At 47.6% G+C, this 9435-nt stretch overlaps 1 non-coding gene across 1 annotated transcript; it reads right to left on the bottom strand.

Moving 5' to 3' along the window:
* Positions 1 to 7932: 7932 nt before the first annotated feature.
* Positions 7933 to 8004, bottom strand: TRNAH-GUG (transfer RNA histidin (anticodon GUG)). The gene has a single exon. It is a non-coding gene; the product is annotated as a tRNA-His (tRNA).
* Positions 8005 to 9435: the final 1431 nt, after the last annotated feature.

Below are 9435 nucleotides of genomic sequence, written 5' to 3'. Positions count from 1 at the left end.
GAGTTACTTGGGCTGCTACGATGTGACGTTCCACCTCTATCATAAGCTGTACTCCATCTGTGATGTCATGACTCATGTTTGAATTAAAGGTTGGTTGTGATGTTATCCATGAGAATAAGTGGACACCTGATCCCCAGTCACTTATTTAAGATCTCAATAATCAAGTCAGAATCCAAATGAAAGTCATCAAAGTGGAGCCAATTAGAAATAATATAGTTACACAAACCTGGCAATGGTGCGGCAGCCAGGGCCGATAATGGCCCGCCAGCCTGAGAGCAGGAAAGTGTGAGAGCAGTGATGGTCTTGTGAGAGTTTACAGCTGTTATTGACCCTGTCCCCTTCCATTGCAGAGTTTTCTCCCTATAAGAAGTGCAGAGGCTCCCTCCGGGGTGCTAATAGTACATTTATTTTTTTGCGCAGGAGAAGTGCTCTTCACCAATTGCACGTGCCAAATCACCCGAAGGCCACCACCATAAAATTCAGGCATTCATGTTCATGCGTCCTCCATGTTATGTCCTTATAAAGGGATGCATGTTCATGATGACTCCATGTCACACCTGCATACAAGGATGCATGTTCATGCCACCTCGTTCTCTTGTCTTCATACAGGGATTTTATCTCCTCCCTGTCTCACCCTCATGCAGGGATGCATGACCAATGCTCCTTCCCTTCTCGCCCGCATACATGGATGCACGTTCATGTCTCCTCGTTCTCTCGGCTTCATACTGGGATTTTATCTCCTCCCTGTCTCACCCTCAGGAAGGGATGCATGACCAATGCTCCTTCCCGTCTCGCCCGCATACATTGATGCACGTTCACGCCTCCTCCTTCTCTCGGCTTCATACGGGGCTCATATCTCCTCCCTGTCTCACCCTCATGCAGGGATGCATGACCAATGCTCCTTCCTGTCTCGCCCGCATACATGGATGCACGTTCACGCCTCCTCCTTCTCTCGGCTTCATACGGGGATCATATCTCCTCCCTGTCTCACCCTCATGCAGGTATGCATGACCAATGCTCCTTCCCTTCTCGCCTGCATACATGGATGCACGTTCACGCCTCCTCCTTCTCTCGGCTTCATACGGGGATCATATCTCCTCCCTGTCTCACCCTCATGCAGGGATGCATGACCAACGCTCCTTCCTGTCTCGCCCGCATACATGGATGCACGTTCACGCCTCCTCGTTCTCTCGGCTTCATACGGGGATCATATCTCCTCCCTGTCTCACCCTCATGCAGGGATGCATGACCACTGCTCCTTCCCTTCTCGCCTGCATACATGGATGCACGTTCACGCCTCCTCCTTCTCTCGGCTTCATACGGGGATCATATCTCCTCAATGTCTCACCCTCACTTCCAACATGTGTAACTTCTTGTTCTCTTTGACGTCTGGGGCATGGGTGGCTACTGCACAGCTCTAGATGTCGCCCACCTGCAAGGTGCTATGGAAAGCACTTTTCCACATTGGACGTGCTATATTAACCCCCTCTCCCCAAATACAATAAAAATAAAGAAATATATGTGCTTCCATAATGTCTACCTTCTAATGTTTCATATGTGTAAGCACATTGTCCTCCTCCTGACCACATTCTAAAACTATGTGCAAATTGTTCCTTCCACAAACTGTCACTTCCTTGGCCCTTTATTTATAATGACTGTTATACTCTCTCTCTTTCCGCCACAGTATAAAAAAGCCTAGCACACCTCATGATTGGACTAAGAAATTCCTGTCATTTAGTTGGAAATGATTTTCCCATTATCCCCAAAAACTCCTCACTGTGTCTAAGAACGCTTTTTTTCACAGGACAATACAGATCAGATTGACTTGAAAGGTCCTTTTACGCGACTACAGAATGCCTCTCATTCCACTAAAAGATACACCAGTGCCTACAATAGCCTAGGACTAGACTATGAGTCCCAATGTAGAAAGACCACAAGTCCACAGATATGCCTGTTTATTTAAACATCTGTATTATCATCAGCGTGTGACTGTAAAGGCGGGACCTCGCGCTCTCTGTAACGCGCTCCATTGGCAACATCAGTTAAATGTCGTTGGTTCAATCCCTCGCGGATGTTGTTTTTATTCCCATTTGTAACTGGGAAATACTGTCGCTGCAATACATATGTCTTAATCAAGCTAGTGGTTATTGACGTAAATGGCAGTGTTATAATGTTTCATGTACTGCAAATGTCACCACATAATGCGCTCTTAATTAGATTTGGTTGAAATACATTACAGTCACCCGATGAAAAAGTGTGCAAAGAGCATTAAAGAAACAAAAGGTTCATAACAGTAACAGGACATATCGAATTGTTTCAGTCCTCCACAGAGATTGCCAATGTATTAATGGAAATTCTAAAATATCTGCCCAACTGCCGTGACATTGCCTCCCCGCAATGCCGTGACTCGGATTCGAACCGAGGTTGCTGCGGCCACAATGCAGAGTACTAACCACTATACGATCACGGCGAGCTACTTGGGCTGCTACAATGTGACGTTCCACCTCTATCATAAGCTGTACTCCATCTGTGATGTCATGACTCATGTTTGAATTAAAGGTTGGTTGTGATGTTATCCATGAGAATAAGTGGACACCTGATCCCCAGTCACTTATTTAAGATCTCAATAATCAAGTCAGAATCCAAATGAAAGTCATCAAAGTGGAGCCAATTAGAAATAATATAGTTACACAAACCTGGCAATGGTGCGGCAGCCAGGGCCGATAATGGCCCGCCAGCCTGAGAGCAGGAAAGTGTGAGAGCAGTGATGGTCTTGTGAAAGTTTACAGCTGTTATTGACCCTGTCCCCTTCCATTGCAGAGTTTTCTCCCTATAAGAAGTGCAGAGGCTCCCTCCGGGGTGCTAATAGTACATTTATTTTTTTGCGCAGGAGAAGTGCTCTTCACCAATTGCACGTGCCAAATCACCCGAAGGCCACCACCATAAAATTCAGGCATTCATGTTCATGCGTCCTCCATGTTATGTCCTTATAAAGGGATGCATGTTCATGATGACTCCATGTCACACCTGCATACAAGGATGCATGTTCATGCCACCTCGTTCTCTTGGCTTCATACAGGGATTTTATCTCCTCCCTGTCTCACCCTCATGCAGGGATGCATGACCAATGCTCCTTCCCTTCTCGCCCGCATACATGGATGCACGTTCATGTCTCCTCGTTCTCTCGGCTTCATACTGGGATTTTATCTCCTCCCTGTCTCACCCTCAGGAAGGGATGCATGACCAATGCTCCTTCCCGTCTCGCCCGCATACATGGATGCACGTTCACGCCTCCTCCTTCTCTTGGCTTCATACGGGGATCATATCTCCTCCCTGTCTCACCCTCATGCAGGGATGCATGACCAATGCTCCTTCCTGTCTCGCCCGCATACATGGATGCACGTTCACGCCTCCTCCTTCTCTCGGCTTCATACGGGGATCATATCTCCTCCCTGTCTCACCCTCATGCAGGGATGCATGACCAATGCTCCTTCCCTTCTCGCCTGCATACATGGATGCACGTTCACGCCTCCTCCTTCTCTCGGCTTCATACGGGGATCATATCTCCTCCCTGTCTCACCCTCATGCAGGGATGCATGACCAACGCTCCTTCCTGTCTCGCCCGCATACATGGATGCACGTTCACGCCTCCTCCTTCTCTCGGCTTCATACGGGGATCATATCTCCTCCCTGTCTCACCCTCATGCAGGGATGCATGACCAACGCTCCTTCCCTTCTCGCCTGCATACATGGATGCACGTTCACGCCTCCTCCTTCTCTCGGCTTCATACGGGGATCATATCTCCTCAATGTCTCACCCTCACTTCCAACATGTGTAACTTCTTGTTCTCTTTGACGTCTGGGGCATGGGTGGCTACTGCACAGCTCTAGATGTCGCCCACCTGCAAGGTGCTATGGAAAGCACTTTTCCACATTGGACGTGCTATATTAACCCCCTCTCCCCAAATACAATAAAAATAAAGAAATATATGTGCTTCCATAATGTCTACCTTCTAATGTTTCATATGTGTAAGCACATTGTCCTCCTCCTGACCACATTCTAAAACTATGTGCAAATTGTTCCTTCCATAAACTGTCACTTCCTTGGCCCTTTATTTATAATGACTGTTATACTCTCTCTCTTTCCGCCACAGTATAAAAAAGCCTAGCACACCTCATGATTGGACTAAGAAATTCCTGTCATTTAGTTGGAAATGATTTTCCCATTATCCCCAAAAACTCCTCACTGTGTCTAAGAACGCTTTTTTTCACAGGACAATACAGATCAGATTGACTTGAAAGGTCCTTTCACGCGACTACAGAATGCCTCTCATTCCACTAAAAGATACGCCAGTGCCTACAATAGCCTAGGACTAGACTATGAGTCCCAATGTAGAAAGACCACAAGTCCACAGATATGCCTGTTTATTTAAACATCTGTATTATCATCAGCGTGTGACTGTAAAGGCGGGACCTCGCGCTCTCTGTAACGCGCTCCATTGGCAACATCAGTTAAATGTCGTTGGTTCAATCCCTCGCGGATGTTGTTTTTATTCCCATTTGTAACTGGGAAATACTGTCGCTGCAATACATATGTCTTAATCAAGCTAGTGGTTATTGACGTAAATGGCAGTGTTATAATGTTTCATGTACTGCAAATGTCGCCACATAATGCGCTCTTAATTAGATTTGGTTGAAATACATTACAGTCACCCGATGAAAAAGTGTGCAAAGAGCATTAAAGAAACAAAAGGTTCATAATAGTAACAGGACATATCGAATTGTTTCAGTCCTCCACAGAGATTGCCAATGTATTAATGGAAATTCTAAAATATCCGGCCAACTGCAGTGACATTGCCTCACCGCAGTCCCGTGACTCGGATTCCAACCAAGGTTGCTGTGGCCACAACGCAGAGTACTAACCACTATACGATCACAGCGAGCTACTTGGGCTGCTACAATGTGACGTTCCACCTCTATCATAATCTGTACTCCATCTGTGATGTCATGACTCATGTTTGAATTAAAGGTTGGTTGTGATGTTATCCATGAGAATAAGTGGACACCTGATCCCCAGTCACTTATTTAAGATCTCAATAATCAAGTCAGAATCCAAATGAAAGTCATCAAAGTGGAGCCAATTAGAAATAATATAGTTACACAAACCTGGCAATGGTGCGGCAGCCAGGGCCGATAATGGCCCGCCAGCCTGAGAGCAGGAAAGTGTGAGAGCAGTGATGGTCTTGTGAGAGTTTACAGCTGTTATTGACCCTGTCCCCTTCCATTGCAGAGTTTTCTCCCTATAAGAAGTGCAGAGGCTCCCTCCGGGGTGCTAATAGTACATTTCTTTTTTTGCTCAGGAGAAGTGCTCTTCGCCAATTGCACGTGCCAAATCACCCGAAGGCCACCACCATAAAATTCAGGCATTCATGTTCATGCGTCCTCCATGTTATGTCCTTATAAAGGGATGCATGTTCATGATGACTCCATGTCACACCTGCATACAAGGATGCATGTTCATGCCGCCTCGTTCTCTTGGCTTCATACAGGGATTTTATCTCCTCCCTGTCTCACCCTCATGCAGGGATGCATGACCAATGCTCCTTCCCTTCTCGCCCGCATACAATGATGCACGTTCATGTCTTCTCGTTCTCTTGGCTTCATAAGGGGATTTTATCTCCTCCCTGTCTCACCCTCAGGAAGGGATGCATGACCAATGCTCCTTCCCGTCTCGCCCGCATACATGGATGCACGTTCACGCCTCCTCCTTCTCTCGGCTTCATACGGGGATCATATCTCCTCCCTGTCTCACCCTCATGCAGGGATGCATGACCAATGCTCCTTCCTGTCTCGCCCGCATACATGGATGCACGTTCACGCCTCCTCCTTCTCTCGGCTTCATACGGGATCATATCTCCTCCCTGTCTCACCCTCATGCAGGGATGCATGACCAACGCTCCTTCCTGTCTCGCCCGCATACATGGATGCACGTTCACGCCTCCTCCTTCTCTCGGCTTCATACGGGGATCATATCTCTTCCCTGTCTCACCCTCATGCAGGGATGCATGACCAATGCTCCTTCCCTTCTCGCCTGCATACATGGATGCACATTCACGCCTCCTCCTTCTCTCGGCTTCATACGGGGATCATATCTCCTCCCTGTCTCACCCTCATGCAGGGATGCATGACCAACGCTCCTTCCTGTCTCGCCCGCATACATGGATGCACGTTCACGCCTCCTCCTTCTCTCGGCTTCATACGGGGATCATATCTCCTCCCTGTCTCACCCTCATGCAGGGATGCATGACCAATGCTCCTTCCCTTCTCGCCTGCATACATGGATGCACGTTCACGCCTCCTCCTTCTCTCGGCTTCATACGGGGATCATATCTCCTCCCTGTCTCACCCTCATGCAGGGATGCATGACCAATGCTCCTTCCTGTCTCGCCCGCATACATGGATGCACGTTCACGCCTCCTCCTTCTCTCGGCTTCATACAGGGATCATATCTCCTCCCTGTCTCACCCTCATGCAGGCATGCATGACCAATGCTCCTTCCCTTCTCGCCTGCATACATGGATGCACGTTCACGCCTCCTCCTTCTCTCGGCTTCATACGGGGATCATATCTCCTCCCTGTCTCACCCTCATGCAGGGATGCATGACCAATGCTCCTTCCTGTCTCGCCCGCATACATGGCTGCACGTTCACGCCTCCTCCTTCTCTCGGCTTCATACGGGGATCATATCTCCTCCCTGTCTCACCCTCATGCAGGGATGCATGACCAATGCTCCTTCCCTTCTCGCCTGCATACATGGATGCACGTTCACGCCTCCTCCTTCTCTCGGCTTCATACGGGGATCATATCTCCTCAATGTCTCACCCTCACTTCCAACATGTGTAACTTCTTGTTCTCTTTGACGTCTGGGGCATGGGTGGCTACTGCACAGCTCTAGATGTCGCCCACCTGCAAGGTGCTATTGAAAGCACTTTTCCACATTGGACGTGCTATATTAACCCCCTCTCCCCAAATACAATAAAAATAAAGAAATATATGTGCTTCCATAATGTCTACCTTCTAATGTTTCATATGTGTAAGCACATTGTCCTCCTCCTGACCACATTCTAAAACTATGTGCAAATTGTTCCTTCCATAAACTGTAACTTCCTTGGCCCTTTATTTATAATGACTGTTATACTCTCTCTCTTTCCGCCACAGTATAAAAAAGCCTAGCACACCTCATGATTGGACTAAGAAATTCCTGTCATTTAGTTGGAAATGATTTTCCCATTATCCCCAAAAACTCCTCACTGTGTCTAAGAACGCTTTTTTTCACAGGACAATACAGATCAGATTGACTTGAAAGGTCCTTTCACGCGACTACAGAATGCCTCTCATTCCACTAAAAGATACTCCAGTGCCTACAATAGCCTAGGACTAGACTATGAGTCCCAATGTAGAAAGACCACAAGTCCACAGATATGCCTGTTTATTTAAACATCTGTATTATCATCAGCGTGTGACTGTAAAGGCGGGACCTCGCGCTCTTTGTAACGCGCTCCATTGGCAACATCAGTTAAATGTCGTTGGTTCAATCCCTCGCGGATGTTGTTTTTATTCCCATTTGTAACTGGGAAATACTGTCGCTGCAATACATATGTCTTAATCAAGCTAGTGGTTATTGACGTAAATGGCAGTGTTATAATGTTTCATGTACTGCAAATGTCACCACATAATGCGCTCTTAATTAGATTTGGTTGAAATACATTACAGTCACCCGATGAAAAAGTGTGCAAAGAGCATTAAAGAAACAAAAGGTTCATAACAGTAACAGGACATATCGAATTGTTTCAGTCCTCCACAGAGATTGCCAATGTATTAATGGAAATTCTAAAATATCTGCCCAACTGCCGTGACATTGCCTCACCGCAATGCCGTGACTCGGATTCGAACCGAGGTTGCTGCGGCCACAACGCAGAGTACTAACCACTATACGATCACGGCGAGCTACTTGGGCTACTACAATGTGACGTTCCACCTCTATCATAAGCTGTAATCCATCTGTGATGTCATGACTCATGTTTGAATTAAAGGTTGGTTGTGATGTTATCCATGAGAATAAGTGGACACCTGATCCCCAGTCACTTATTTAAGATCTCAATAATCAAGTCAGAATCCAAATGAAAGTCATCAAAGTGGAGCCAATTAGAAATAATATAGTTACACAAACCTGGCAATGGTGCGGCAGCCAGGGCCGATAATGGCCCGACAGCCTGAGAGCAGGAAAGTGTGAGAGCAGTGATGGTCTTGTGAGAGTTTACAGCTGTTATTGACCCTGTCCCCTTCCATTGCAGAGTTTTCTCCCTATAAGAAGTGCAGAGGCTCCCTCCGGGGTGCTAATAGTACATTTCTTTTTTTGCGCAGGAGAAGTGCTCTTCACCAATTGCACGTGCCAAATCACCCGAAGGCCACCACCATAAAATTCAGGCATTCATGTTCATGCATCCTCCATGTTATGTCCTTATAAAGGGATGCATGTTCATGATGACTCCATGTCACACCTGCATACAAGGATGTATGTTCATGCCGCCTCGTTCTCTTGGCTTCATACAGGGATTTTATCTCCTCCCTGTCTCACCCTCATGCAGGGATGCATGACCAATGCTCCTTCCCTTCTCGCCCGCATACATGGATGCACGTTCATGTCTCCTCGTTCTCTCGGCTTCATACAGGGATTTTATCTCCTCCCTGTCTCACCCTCAGGAAGGGATGCATGACCAATGCTCCTTCCCGTCTCGCCCGCATACATGGATGCACGTTCACGCCTCCTCCTTCTCTCGGCTTCATACGGGGATCATATCTCCTCCCTGTCTCACCCTCATGCAGGGATGCATGACCAATGCTCCTTCCTGTCTCACCCTCATGCAGGCATGCATGACCAATGCTCCTTCCCTTCTCGCCTGCATACATGGATGCACGTTCACGCCTCCTCCTTCTCTCGGCTTCATACGGGGATCATATCTCCTCCCTGTCTCACCCTCATGCAGGGATGCATGACCAATGCTCCTTCCTGTCTCGCCCGCATACATGGCTGCACGTTCACGCCTCCTCCTTCTCTCGGCTTCATACGGGGATCATATCTCCTCCCTGTCTCACCCTCATGCAGGGATGCATGACCAATGCTCCTTCCTGTCTCGCCCGCATACATGGATGCACGTTCACGCCTCCTCCTTCTCTCGGCTTCATACGGGGATCATATCTCCTCAATGTCTCACCCTCACTTCCAACATGTGTAACTTCTTGTTCTCTTTGACGTCTGGGGCATGGGTGGCTACTGCACAGCTCTAGATGTCGCCCACCTGCAAGGTGCTATGGAAAGCACTTTTCCACATTGGACGTGCTATATTAACCCCCTCTCCCCAAATACACTAAAAA

Source organism: Ambystoma mexicanum (assembly GCF_040938575.1).
Source record: "Ambystoma mexicanum isolate Mex_15411 chromosome 12 unlocalized genomic scaffold, UKY_AmexF1_1 Mex_chr12_unloc.1, whole genome shotgun sequence".
NCBI classification, from domain to species: domain Eukaryota; kingdom Metazoa; phylum Chordata; class Amphibia; order Caudata; family Ambystomatidae; genus Ambystoma; species Ambystoma mexicanum.
The sequence above is the reverse complement of the archived record's forward strand: the minus strand, read 5'-3'. Positions and strand labels throughout refer to the sequence as shown.